General features: G+C 40.7%; 1 protein-coding gene across 1 annotated transcript in view; it reads right to left on the bottom strand.

Moving 5' to 3' along the window:
* LOC121678472 (adhesion G-protein coupled receptor D2) overlaps positions 1-15,215 on the bottom strand; it is a 72,102-nt gene that overhangs the window by 40,600 nt on the left and 16,287 nt on the right. The gene's annotated exons all lie outside the window — the stretch shown is intronic.

Genomic DNA, 15,215 nt, shown 5'->3' with positions numbered 1-15,215 from the left:
AGACTGAGGACATGTAGGTGGAGAACAAACCGAGAGGGAGACTGCTAATCGAGATTAATCCACAGGAAAAAAAGACAGAGAATAATGGAGGGTGCAGATGGATAAAGAAAGGCATTTCAGACGAGCAAAAAACTGTGTCCAGTGCTGGGTTAGCGCTAGAATAGGATGCCCTTGGATGCACAAAAGGGTGCACATCTGATGACAAAAAGTAGCCATATTTCCTATTATTCCTCATTGTTGTCATAATGGAGTCTACAAGCTGAGCATTCGCAATGAACAGTAATGGTAATTCCGTCAATTCAACAAGACTTATAAAAAAGGACAATGGACAAAAGACAGCTTTGGAGTGAAGCTCTAGGTACTTGTAGGAAACAGAACAAAAAAAAAAAAAAAACAAGACAAAAAAGACTAACCTAACTTCCATGCTGAGCAATTTAACCCAAGGCCAAAGTTGCATGCATGTACATGTGGGTCACATGACCAATCTGCACTGGAAAGTGTGCATCTCACCTAGTTAGGAAGCGTACTTTTTTTTTTTGTTCATTTCAATTCATATCGCTCAACTCTGATGGCAACTTTGATGGGGGGGTGACACAGCTCACGCCATCCATCAAGCAAGAGTTTGGAACATCCAATTTGCCAGTGCGAAATCTCGATGCATCACCATTGACAACATGATTTGGTGGCCCAGTCAGGGTGTCAGACAGCCCTCTTGGAGATGGCACCTCTCCCCCAGTGCCTGCCAAACTCCTCTGATCCCTCAGGGCGTCCCTGGAGATCGGCCTGCTGCGTTGGCGACTGCGAGGGACTGTGTCAGGCCGTGTCCCATTTATCACCGAATGATACAAACAAAAAAGTACCTGACCCTTGTAACAACACAATACAACTCATGTACTATGAAAAGAAAAGGGTTGTAAGGTGAGTGAGATGAACTGAAATGAACGTTCTATATCTGGGTTCAACGTAGAATTTCAGAACATTAAATTGTTGCGGAACAGAATCTTATGTTAGAATGTTCAAAAACCCACACCTTTAAGGGTTAAAGGTACATCAGAGCCCAGAGGGTGATACAATTTGTGTGAGGATCATTGTTGCCATCTGAGAAATGCTTTGTGGTGCAAAAAGCTGGTAACTCACAATTGGTATCAATACCCAGAGACAGTGGGTGGTAATTTGCAATATATAACCCATTGTTTTGCATTAGATTTGCAATTTCCTACTTAGTACCTCAAATTAATTATCATGTTTTTGATCATCTCTCTCATTTGTAATTAATCTTTTGTTCTATAGTGAACAAAGTGGGAAAACATAAGTACATTAAGAAAAATGATCAATTACAATATAATTGAGTTAAAAATAAATTGCATCAAAAACAATGATGATAGGTTGTTTAAAATGTTAATACATTAATTTTCAGCTAAAAACAAACATGTAAAAATGGAGCATATTATTTAAATGCACTGTTTCTCTGAACACACTATTCTTTCTTTTGAACTCCACTCAAAAATGATAGAAATTTATGCAACGGGATCGACACAGCTGCTTTCAAAGTATTGCGATACATCAAACAAAATGCATAAATTAATTACAGCATAAACTAATTAGGAAACAATTGTATGTTTAAAAAGTTAAAGCCAGTAAACATTGCGTTCCACAAACATACCCCACCCTGGAGAACACAATGCGTTGCAGCCGAGCTGAGAAACCATATTCATTAAAATAAACAGGAGCAAGTGCACCAGAAAAACAGGCAGCCAGTGGCTACATATTACCCTTCATAAACCCAAATAGATGAGGTCAAAAAAGATTCAGTCCATAAACTCAAAAGGATATTATTAGCAGCAATAATAAACACCATTTCTAAAATCAATGTTTAAAAACTTACTTAAAATTCTTCGCAAACTTCGCAACAAGGAGCACTGATCATTGCAACAAAGACAGATGTATAACATTTATTCCGCCTTTCACACATTATATTATTGCAGAGAAAATAAAACCAAAAGTATAATAAAGCTTTTAGCAGAGACAACTCAAGCATGTCAGCCCTCCCTCCTCTTCCATGGCGTCTCCACACACCCATCGCCTCCTATGTTGAGCCCAGATAAATTCTTTCCAAATTTGAGACCATATATCAGGGCAGCATTTACTGCTGCTCCTGACGATTGAGAGTGAATGCGATGTACACTACAATGAGTAAGGGCCCTAGGTCCTCATTACCTTGTGACAAGACCCAGAAATGCACTTTGGCTTTTCATTTAAGACCTTCTTGGCCCCTGTTTATAGATGTGCTCCCTCATGCTTTTACTTACTTTGCCTACTCTAACCCCCGAGCTCTAGATAATAAATGATTATAAATTTTCACAGATGACCACATCCTCTTCCCTTACCCCCACTCCTTGCTAGCCTATCCTCCTCTGCCCCTTAATGCGCAAAGTTAGACAGCTTGCAGGTAAAAATCCTCACAAACCTTTTTATTTATGACGTTGTCCTTGGTAACAGAAATTTCAATGTACTGAAATGAAAACTATGATTAAGGGGACACAGTGTGTAGGCAACATCAGTGGCTTGCGCTCTATTTTTGCCGGGCGTATATATATCGCTTCGTGACACCAGCCCTGCGCCAAATGGACCTGACCAGATGGGTGACAGGGATGGAAGGATAGGGTGGGTGCGAAGGCGAGAAGCATGTTCATTCAGTGTCTGTCTCTGTCTGTTTGTCTGTCTGCCTGTGAATATCTACAGCTCTTGTTGTATTTATTTCCCAGATATAAACTAAAGTTGGCAATCAATTCTTGTTTTCATGCAGCTGTTCAGTGTCTATTTAAATACAATACTTTGTCAGTTTAGTGGCCATCTCACTATTCTGTTCGGTACAATGTGGTACATCACACTTCCTTGTGATGAGAGAAGGCTGTTGAAAAGTGTAACAACAACAAAGCCGTCCTTTCGGTTTACTCAGCTCTTAATTGCTGTGTGTTGATTTGGATGACATCACTTGAGTCACTGGGTGCCGGCACTTATGACAGTAATTTCAAACAGCAGTTGAAGGTTAGGTTAAGAGTGTAACACACACATACTTTCTCTCTCTCTCTCTCTCTCTCTCTCTCTCTCTCTCTCTCTCTCTCTCTCTCTCTCACAAACACACTTACAAACACACACACACACACACAAATATCACCATTTACCAGATGACTAGAAGCATCTGCAATCTAAAGAGGATCTGTTTACTCCTAGTATTATGTGTGTGTGTGTGTGTGTGTGTGTGTGTGTGTGTTTGTGTGTGTGTGTGTGTGTGTGTGTGTGTGTGTGTGTGTGTGTGTGTGTGTGTGTGTGTGTGTGTGTGTGAGTGAGTGAAAGTGTATACTCCAGTTTAGCCAGTCCAGGATGTTTATCTGATTGCACATCTGATTTAAACTTGCAACTTGACGCATCTCGGATCTTCTGACACAATTTTTGGACACTTTCGAACACAACTGGTGCAAGTCAAAACGATACCATGTTTATACCGTTGAAAAAACATTTTCTTTGACCTCCTCTGAGGTCTAAATGCAAAGGATGTCATCATTTGTGAATAAAAATACAACTGTAATCACCACCATCTTAATTCCTTACATATTCAAAGGACACTGTGAACTCTTTTAGTAATGGTTATGTGACTTCAATGAATGAAATTTGTGCACTAACACAGACAGCAATTTCAAGTGTGTAAATGATGATGTTAATAAACAATAACATTGTTTAAATTCATTTTAGATTACCCTATATACTCTGAATTTGTATTGTGTTTTTGCAGTGTTTTAAAATGACCTAATAATCACTTAGATACACAAGAAACAGAGGAGCAAAATAAAACAGCTTATTTTCTAACCACTCTAGCTGTTGAAATACAAGGAATAAAAAGCAGAGCTAAAGAGCTCTGTACAACTAGAAATGTTTTCTATCTGAGTCTTGGGAACATAATAAGCATAATACAAATCCACTGTTTACAATGCTGTTGTGCTATCAAAAGGATTTTCAAGGTCACAATATTTGTAAAGAGTTTTCTTTGTGTTTCTGAGTGCTTATTTGTGTGTGTGTGTGTGTGTGTGTGTGTGTGTGCATGTGGTAGGTGTGCCTGTGTGTGTCTGTTTGTCTGTGTGTGTGTGTGTGTGTGTGTATGTGTTTGCATACAAGTGTGTGCGCACATGTGTGCATTTGCACCTCTGTGTGCAGCCTTAAAAGCATGTTCGACATCAATAGCTCTATGCTAACAAATACACAAAAGTGAAAGAAACTGAAAGTTTCTCCCACAATCATATTACACCAAGCGCCCGCCGGAATCAATCCAGATCGAGCTGTAAGGAGCAGCACAGCCCAGTGCTGTGCGGCGGGAGAGCTCTTTGGTCTGGGTGTGGGAGTGAGCAGCATAGGCAGGCACAAGGCAGAAGGCATATGGCAGTAATTATGGAAATAAGAGACAAAGAGGTTAAAATGCCCACGTTTGGGGAGGAGGGAAAAAAGTTCACACTTTTTCTAAGAGACCTGCTAATGTCTCTGACCCTTCCACATGAAAACAGTTTAATTAACTTGTATACACAACTTTCACTTTAACCGCTCACAGCCCTTCAAATAAATCTGGATGTCAGTTTCAGCCTCTCAGTTGATGCATCCCAGAACCCTCAAATTATATCAAATTTTGTAACAGGTCCAGCTGGTTATACTACAGAACCTCTGTTAGAACCCAAGGCAAGCTCGCTCCGCCAGGAATGCTTTCACAAAATCATACATGGCTCCAGAAACCTTTCCAGATGAACCTGGGTGGAACACAACTCTATATCTAGAAGCTGCACAGTCACAAAGAGTCAATCCTAACTGAATCGAAGAGCAAAGGGAATTCAGAATGGAAAGGGGAAATTAATGGTTTATCAGAGGTGAACTGATTGCTAATAAATAGCAACATATCCAGTGCAGACACTGACACGGCTCTCCCAGACTCGCTGTCTTGGATCCCTGTCGGACATTTAATAATCACCAACAGCTAAACTTGGCATATACTATTTGAAAACGCAGGTCCCTCTTGAGACACAAACTGGCAATTGTGCCTTCACCCTTGTGGAAACCTTTGCCAAATCACTCTTCTAGCAACGTAATGGAAATTATACACTAATTTGATTTCGTTTTTAGGCTGGGAGCCATATTAAATATGCCGTCACAATTTGTAACAGTTGCCATTGCAATTATAGCACCAAACATAACATCATGGTTTAGTTTTAATCTATCAACACAGTGCCAGTTGGAGTGATGGGGCAAGCATCCAACAATCCAAACTCCAAATGTCATACTTGCAGTTGATGGTTCTCTTTACAGAAGAGTGTTTAAATAAAACCTTTTCTAACACAATGTAAGACTGACTTTTTGTGTGACAGCACATACACGCCCACATACACAAACAAAGAAGAGGCTGTGGGGGTTTGAAATTGGCTTGGAACACCTTAACCTGTATTCACATGCGTACTGTACACAAGATACATATGGTTAGAGGCACATAGATGGAACAGTATCTGTGTGGGAATACACAAATGCATCTGTCTGTGTATGAGTGCTCACATGTGTGTGTGTGTGCGTGTGTGTGTGTGTGTGTGTGTGTGTGTGTGTGTGTGTGTGGGTGGGAGTGTTTGGTCTGAGACTTCATTTGTTTATATGTGTTTATGCATGAATGCATGTGTGTGCATGCATGCCTAAGTGTGTCTTCAGCATACCTATGTACGTGTGTATGTGTCTCTGTGTGAGAGCATGTTTGTGTGTGTGCGTGTGTGTGTATGTGTCTCTGTGTGAGAGCATGTTTGTGTGTGTGCGTGTGTGTGTGTGTGCACCAGTGCCTGGGCATGTGTGCAGACCTATGGGCCACCCAGTCCTTCTCAGTCAGGGGGTTGCTACACACTGGGCCAGCCCCGCTTGTGATCAGTCAGAGGCGGAGCGAGAGTTATTAGGTTAGCCCTGAAACCCCTACTTAATATAGGGGCCAGCAGTGATAGCTAACAGAGCCTGGCAGAGGTGACAGCTTTTGGACCTGCATGAGGAAATCCAATTGAAAAGCAGCCAAGAGGAACAACAAGCGCGAAACAGATGTTCCCTGCTACCACAGGCGCAACGGTGTATACAATGGCAACGAACAAAAAAAAAAGAAGTCCACAAATTTGACAAATATAAAAAATAGAAACAAATTACATCCTATGGTCATTGCCTTTATATGCAGTAACGCTTCAGTCCATATTTTCTATTATATGAGAGTATAATTTTTTTGAGGAATATATTCCTAAATTATACTGTTTTTGTGTCAGTCCAATATCTAAGTGAAGGTAAAGAAAGAATGCAGAAAATTATACTGAGCAAAAAAAAGTAGACTGCCCAAATAAAATGAAGCAAAATTACATGTTTTGGATAGTCTGATAAAGTTCAAGACCCAACCAATAATATTCTAAGTAATTCTAAGAAAACACTGATAAAAAAAATAATACTTGATTTTAAAAACGCTCCACTGTATCATCCAACACACTTTACTGCTGTATGTGAAAGACATTCTGCAGAAACTGCGCTTCTGCAAATTTTCCCTTAAACTCTGGATGTATGTGTAGAGATATCCTGAGTAGCAGAAGTGATACAAGGGGCTACATCTCCCTCTCACAGAGTACTAGAGAGTACTAGAGCACTAGCCTTGGCTGCTCATGATCAGAGCTGAGAAGTGAGAGCAAAACTGAGCCTCTAACACCAGCTGCTGCTGGTAGGCTGTCTAGGCTCTGGGAGTCTGCACATTTTTCCCTGCATCAGTGGAAACTATGTAATTAGTATATGCCAGAAGATTGGCGGAGGGGTCTCATGGATTTTGACAAGGGGCCACTCAGAAATGTGCGCTGGATACCTAAGTATTTTTAATTAAACAGGGTTTTGGCACATCTACTGCATTTTCCTTCCCAGTTCAAAGCGCTCGGTCCTGACCCATGTGTTAAAAGTTTGTATCGGTTTTCCGCACGTATGTTTGACTTGGCGCCTGTGGCCTGCGACCCAGAGAAATTGTCTTGTTTAAAAGCCGGTTTGTTTACAGTTTTAGTCTTCTTCTGGGATACGTTTTTTCAGTCTGCATATGCGTGCCATGATTTTTTGGTTTATGGTTACTTGTCTGGTTTCCTGCCTGCACTGATGTGAGTGTGTGAAGTTTGCCCAATTATATCCCTACATGAGAACCAACAAGCAATGAAAAACTGCGAAAATCGCCCATCACTCAAAATGTGTCAGTGGGGTGACCTGCTGTGCTAAAGAGCTGTCTGTTAACAAAAATCAGAAGTATTTTTTTTCTGAGAAAGAAATTCCTTGCTGTGTGGTAGGATTTGGATAAAATGCACACATCTGAGAGGTTTGTCATGTTCATTTGAATGTTTAGATTGATTTGAACAGCAATGGCGAAACAATAAACATGTTTTAAAGAATTTAGCATGGGACTTTTCAGAGTATGTGTTAGCATTCTAAATTATAGTCATTAAAAATCTGAAATTTGAATCACTAAAACAACAACTTGCCCATAGAAAGCACATATCTACTTTTAGTTTTTGAGTTTGATTTAAATATGGAGCTAAAATAAAAACAAAAATCCTGAGAAAGAAAAACAATGTTTTCGGTGGGGTTGTTGAAATGCGTCCCCAAAGCAGCCTGGAGATGTGCGTGTCATTCCAGCGGCTCTTGGGGTAAGGGGTTAATGGCGCCATCCGAGCGCCACACATGGTAGAGGAGCTTTGTGGGAGTATTCATCATTATAAAGCAGGACTCTGTGCGACTGTCACATGCAATCACAGTTTACTACGGATCGCAGGACTTCAAAGTGAAAATGAATGGTAGTTCATAGACATGAAGACTTCATATATCTTAGTTTTGAACACACGCTCACTCTTGCTCTTTCTCTCTCTCATCCACTCTTTTTTCCCTTTTTGGGCAGTGCATTTTTTTCATCTCGGTCTCTGTTGTGTCACATGGGACTTGCTTGATTCATAGATCAATTTAAACTGAGCTGCATTGTCAATTTGTAAAATTCCATGAGACACATTTGCATAATATTTCCTCATGTACCACGCTCCCTAAAGATAATGATTACATAATACTTAGATGTAATGAAACGGTCTGCTGGTCCTCAAAGTTAAATGAACCGTAATAATGTCACTACCACTACTCATTTCTCCGCCTTGCGCACGAACATGCTGTGTCTTTAATCTACTAATGAGTCCAAATGAGGCGTGCTTTTGACGCACGTTAGACAGCCGGCGTTAAGTCGCTTTGACCCCCCCGATTCCACGGCCCATCTCAAAGGCGTTTGATTGGCACATGCTTTCGCTTAATGAGGATAATTACTAAGAGCAACAACTGCGAGACCACATCTGCTCAGCATAAGCAGCTCTTGGGGTGTCGAGTGCCGATCTGTCAGAATACGACCCCCCCCCCTTCCCCCCTCCCCTCCTCCAGCTTGCCCCTGTCCAAGACAAACCATTCACCAGCAGCAAAAACTGTCACCTTCACCAACCCCACCCCCTCCACCCACCCCGGTGGACGAGAACCAGATTAATAGAAATCAGCATGTCTCTGTAAACACTCGTTAGGTGGAGAGGCAGGGGGAAACGGCGTGGGAGCGGAGGGAGGGGGTTGGTGTTGGTGCCCCGCACCTCCTGGTGTGTGACAGCAGCGGTGCGCAGGAAGGGCAAGAGGCCAAGAGGCTGAGCGACATCATCCACTGTTGTTTTCTCCCTCACTGCTGTGTTTACAATACGCCCTGCCCTGACAAGGGAGTGCACATGCTGCTCCTGCACACCGATTTAAAAAAAAACACACACACACACACAGGACCGGACTTGAACTGATTTTCTGCCTATTGTTGACAACATGGTAACGGAGATTTGGCACTGGGGGGGAGACAGGAAAGGGGGAAGCTGGTCGGAAACAAACTGGAAGTGCGACATTTATCTTGAAAACCTGAGAATTTTGTGTGTCAAATGTGCTCTTTCTGTGTATGACCTACTGTACAATTACGACTTGTTCTCAATCTAAAAGGAATAATGACTTACAAAGGGAGGAAATATGAATAATGCATTCTGTATGTGTTTATTTTTGTTTCATTTCCATGCAGAGAACGAATAGCTCACTTGCAAATTGGCGATGGTATTTGACAGCGCTTACAAAATAAGAGAGGCTTTTTTTTTTCTCCCCCTGCCCCACGCTGACCCAGTTCTTACTAATTATCTGCAAAGTATACATCAAAGCAGGCCAAACAGTCCACAGCACTTAGATTAAAACAGATTTGAACAGATCTGCCGTTCAGACGAGGCTCTCCTCCACCCAACCTGCCCACCCACGGCCTCTCTCTCCGCGTCTGCAAGGTTTGTGACAGTAGGAGATGGCAAAGTGCTTGACTTATAAATAGAACGGTCAATGTTCAACAAGTACAATTTTGGTGTCGGTCATTCCTCCTGACACTCTCCGTGCTGGGAAGAGAAAGGAAAGAGAAGGAGGTGGGAGGGAAAGGGTCATGTTATCCTAACAGAGGTCACCAAGTCACCATATACTGGTCATGTGATCCTTTAGCGCCCTGCCAGGCCTTCCTGATGGTTTGCTTTCATATGACACAAGCTATTAGTAAATTGAACTGGCAGGTAATTCTAAAGTAAATAAATGCCTGCGGATTTTAAAATAAGAGCAAGTTCTTTGGTGGTGTGCAAATTAGAGAAATTCTCCTATCCTTTTGACAAGAAGCACGTTATTCCCGACACCCATTTCTCCAAACCAATATAAACTGGACTTTTCTTGTTGGCTCCAAGACAGTTCACAATCCATCAAAACCTAAAAAGTATATATACCTGTAAAGTATGCAACACCTTAAAACAAAGTTTTTTTATGAAACCAATAAAGTAAAAGTCAATGGTTTTTAACTATGGAAAGATGCCTTTACAAATGCTGACAAATAAAACTCCCAATGCTGTGCGATGACCAATCCTGAATCTTATTTTGAAAAGCAAAATCCACTGTACCGAAGACAAACTTAATGACCCCGATACTAAAGAGGAATGGCACAATAGACCAGACCAAATTTGCTTTTGTGTGTGAAATATCTAAAACGTGTCCACAGAGAGACCAGCTTTCTTTGATGCCAAAGGGGATACACATTTTCCTGCCATCTTCAACAATTGGAAATGAAAAACATTTCCCTGGTACTCTGACTGTGAAGGGCAACGGGGACCGACAGACAGAGCCATTTGTATTTTTTGTTCGGTATGTTGCTGTCCCCTAGGTTGACAGGGGTTCATGCCAGTGGACACCTGTCTGGGAAACCACACTCTTGTTTTGCTTTTGTTGCTGTCTGTGCTGAGTGAATTAAAATAACCCCTTGCTTTATCTTTCTCTGTGTGTGTGTGTGTGTGTGTGTGTGTGTGTGTGTGTGTGTGCGCGAGAGGGAGGGGCACAGAAAACACTGAGAAAATGGCACCCTTCCAGGGCGTCCACACTGGAGGTGCCCTGGCATCCACAGCCCATCCAACAGCACTGGCCCTTGCACACATTCCGAATAGAGGAGGGGATGAAAAAAAAAAAAAAAAAGAAGGAAAAATAAGTGGCACAGAGAAAAAGGCACAAGGGTGGCCTGCACTGAGGACGGGGGGGTGGGGGGTGTGGGGGCAGCCTGGAGTGGGCACTGAAGACGCCACACAGCTGCAACAGCTGAGAGAGCTGTGAGGGACAAGGCCTGGCCCAGCCTGGCCGGTAGGGTTCTGTCCCGCTATTCGCACTCATCACACAGACGCGCCGGCGTGCCAGACACAGTTAGCCACAGCCAGCTGCTGCAGTGTGTGCGTGAGAGGAGTAACCCTCTTTTCCCCTCTATTAGACTGGCTGTTCCAGGAATTACTGTTATAATTGTTTTTTTAATCATTCTGTAATATCGTCAGTGACATCTTTTTTTTCCCCGCCGAGGATTAACAACGTGTGCAATTTTTCTTCTCATCAAAAAAAGTGCACTACATCCTTTTCAACTAGATCGGATTTCTAATTTGGCAGGCTTAATCTAAATATGCCACTCTTGTAAGTGATGCAGCTGTAACTCTCTTGGTTTTGGTGATACCTTAGGTGCTGAGACTCCATGCCCTTCGTTCAATGGATTCAGATAATTATATTATCATTTACTATACAAATTAATATCTTTGAACCCTTGATTGACACCTAGGGCAGAATGTAATAATTATATTGACCCATTCCCAATTTTTGAAAGGTACAGTTTCTTAAGTTACTTCAGAAGTTAGAATAAGAAAGGTGGTGAATTTATTTACATACATTTTTCTTACTTTTTTTACTTCTTGTTATAGTCTTATCAGATAACTTATTATCAGCCAACCTCTCTTTTATATCTAACATAAAGTTGAAGTATGATGTGCAACCTCTACTGATTTATGATTTTTAGCATGTTAAATGCTGTCGAAGAAAATGACAATTTTCTGAGGTGGCCACGAAATTGGAAGAAAAGAAATTTCTGAACTTGATACTTAAGAAAAAGACAATCAAAGGAAGGAAAGTTTTGCCATAATGTCAGTGTAGTATAGCGGTCATAAATTTATACTAAGTAAATCATGGTAACTAAGATCATTCTGGTTCCAGAGGTTTCTTCAGATTGGATTGGAACTAAATATTTATTTTTTCACACAAGTTGAGGAAAAGGATATCATTTCCAGGAAGCTCAACAGCCAGTCATATAAAATAGGGCAATTGATCTTAGCAAACTTTAATGACTCATATTAAGAGGAGGAAAAACACTAAGGAACTGAATTGATATCGCCCCCTTGTGGTAGTCATTAAGATGCCCGTAAAGACTACATCCATCACATCAAACGACGCAAACACTTAAAACAACTGTAATTAAAGCCCTTAAACATTCATGAGAGAAATCATGACAACTGCTACATTTATACAAATGCTTTCTCTATGAAATTTCCAAGAACGACAGACTTGATTTGACATCAATTATCTGCCCACTTCCATTCTACCTCAATGCCCCCCCCCCCCCCACACACACACACACACCAACTTTGCACCAATATGCTCAAAGTTATTGATAGTTTTAAATTATGGTCTAATAATCCAGTGGCCAATGCAGAGCCAGGAGGCTATTATCCCACAGTAATGGATCGAGCCAAGCTTTTGAATGACATTGCAGCGAGATTGGATGACGGAGGGTCGGGGGATTTATGGTCAAATGAAGCCACACACACACACACACACACACACACACACACACACACACACACACTGACACACACACACACACACACACACACACACACACACACACACACACACACACACACACACACACACTGACACACACACGCACACACACACACATGCGCGCGCACACACACACACACACACACACAAGAACACACTATTTATATCTAAGAGCATATGAAGCATGGCTGCATTTATGGGGTGCAAGTTCATAAATATAATTGAAAAGACAAAATCAATTCAACGAGTGAAAGTTAATGCCAGTTGCCCTAGTGTGTCTCCTCGTAGGACAGTGGAAACTTCCTAACTGAATGCAGATATCTGGCTACACATCCGAGTTATAGCATTGCAAATTGATATTTTGTTCTGTTAACTATTACAAAGTGAATTTCATGCCAGACACGTAGTCTGAATGGAGGGATCTTTAAAGACTGCAAGGCTAATTATTTAGTCAATAATCATAAATCATTATTGATGGTTTTTTTTATCACACTCCAATTACATGTATTTTGCATAGCATCTGAAATTAATCCACAAAACTCCTCATGGAGGAGCTCAGAATACTGTACATATGAGCATCAAATGCCTCCAACTTCTTCTTTCATATTGAAATAAATATCAAGAGTAACAGCAGATGTTTCAGCTGTCCAGATGTTTAAAATCTGCTGAGGAAATTGGACACAAATGAGCACACAAAAATGTAGAATGAAAAAAAAAGCTATCACAAGGTGCGCCTTTTGTTTACAACTGTGTCCGTTTGAAAACCAAGGAGAAGAAACACTCCTGTAAACACTCAAACAATCTTGTCAAGCAAGCGGTAGGGACTGTGGGCAATGAAAGGCGCTTGTCAACATTATCTGTTTTATTGATTTAACAGTAAAAGCCTGCAGCTTAAGTTTTATGTTGCCTCTGCTACCTATTGAAAATACAATAACAGAAAACAAGAGCTGGATTTCCTTACCACGATGCCTGGAGTTTATGTGTGCCATGCAGGCTAAATGTGTTTATTTTATTAATGGTCATCATTCATTGAAATGTTTCAGGACTGAGCTCATTAAGTCTTAGTGCAACCAATAAAACACTTAAGGTGCCTAATATCAGGCAGAGTACTGTGAGATAGAATGTAATTTAAGATTTAGATAATGGAGATTTGTGAGAGGAGGTAGCCCAGGTTTTAGTACCAGACAGAGAGTTAGTGAACTCTCTGAACACTTTGGTAGGTTTTACTTCTGTGTTCCTTTGGAAAAAGTCTGGCACATTCTGTCTGCACAATTAAAATGGATCAGAGAAAGCATGCCATGTATTTCCGTCATCTTTTTCAGGCCAGCCCTTTGAGACTTTTGAGACTTTTTTTGAAGGATTATTTGCACTTCCTTCCCATTTATCTCTCCCTGTTTTTCTTTCACACAGAAAAATGTGACATGATGTCCAAAAAATGTTTCTCAGATGTGAGGAAACATAAAAAATGACACAAGGTTATTGCATTATATAGTTGAACTAGTCAAACTAAATGTAGAATATGCTATTTTCTGGCTCTTTTTTTAAACCCTGCCTTCTGAATGACTACATCACCAGCAAATACCTGCAACCTTCAGCCGGGTTATTTCAAGTCTCAGATTACACTAAACTATTCATTGAAAACTTTGGGCATCCCTCATCCGAAAACTGAAGCAAAACACAGACTACAAGCCATTCTGTGAAGCATTATCAGTGTGCACTGAAATATTGATTTACAATCAGATTAACTAATCTAATCAAAACCGTACACTAAAGAGACATACTGAGACATCAGTGTATTTGCTAAACGAGAAGCACACAAAGAGGCACTGCTCCACTGCAGATCATACTGTAGAGGGTTTTCCCATACAGTAATAATGAATCTACACACTAGTCCAGCAAAGTAGTGGCTTCATTTCCACTATGGACTGCATTCATAATTTGTTCAGATGAGAAAAAGTAATTAGATGTGGAGGAAGCTGAACTATTTATAGTGTGATGCCTAATGATCTGACTCCAGCTAAATCTCTATTGATTTCATGTGGAATATATAGCTCTATTAAAGATACAACTGATTAGCGGCTGCTACAAATTGCCTACACAGGATACGAAAAGCAGCAGCAGCACAAGGGAGTGGACAGCCGTCTGTGTGTGTGTGTGCGTGTGCTATGTGTGTGTGTGTGTGTGTGTGTGCTATGTGTGTGTGTGTGTGTGTGTGTGTGTGTGCGTGTGACTTGTCACTTTCCTAATGTGAAATATGCAATGTCAAAGCCAAACCTATTACTTAAGCTGTTTCTTAATGTCAATGTTTTTTTCTCTGTATGCGATTTGACATACAATTTGGCACAATAGTAGAAAGTTTGTTAAAACATTATTCTATACATGTGAAAATGTTTTAGAAAAAGCTTTACATCATCTATCATTGTGGGACTTCATCTGGATAGATGCAAAAAACAACAAATGACAACTGACAGAATTTACAGAAATGAAATTAAACTCATTAAATCATTAAATCTTTTAACAGATAGTTCCCTTCCTCTTTCTAACCACTCTGTGATGCATTTGGCACGGCTGCATTTTTGGTATGACAACTGATACAGTAAACAAGGTCTAATCATTTTCTCAGATGGAAATGTGTGCTGGCACTTACACCCCACAATATCATTTTACTGTAAATAAATATCCATTTTAAGCCGTATTATAAATTATTTTGCTCGGCACATTCAATATCACATTGTGAGTTCGGGAAAATTGCTCTTGCTTGCATTATAGTATTCTCTCGCTGTAAGTGTCATTTATTATGGATCCGTACATGTCTGTAAATTTTCCTCTCTGCCTAAATAATGCACGATCATAAATCAATAACTTAGCTAAATTTCATGTTATGCTCAGTAACGTCTCATTAGTAGCTGGATGAATTATAGGTTGCATAT

Source organism: Alosa sapidissima, chromosome 12, assembly GCF_018492685.1.
Source record: "Alosa sapidissima isolate fAloSap1 chromosome 12, fAloSap1.pri, whole genome shotgun sequence".
Taxonomy (NCBI): Eukaryota; Metazoa; Chordata; class Actinopteri; order Clupeiformes; family Clupeidae; genus Alosa; species Alosa sapidissima.
The sequence above is the reverse complement of the archived record's forward strand: the minus strand, read 5'-3'. Positions and strand labels throughout refer to the sequence as shown.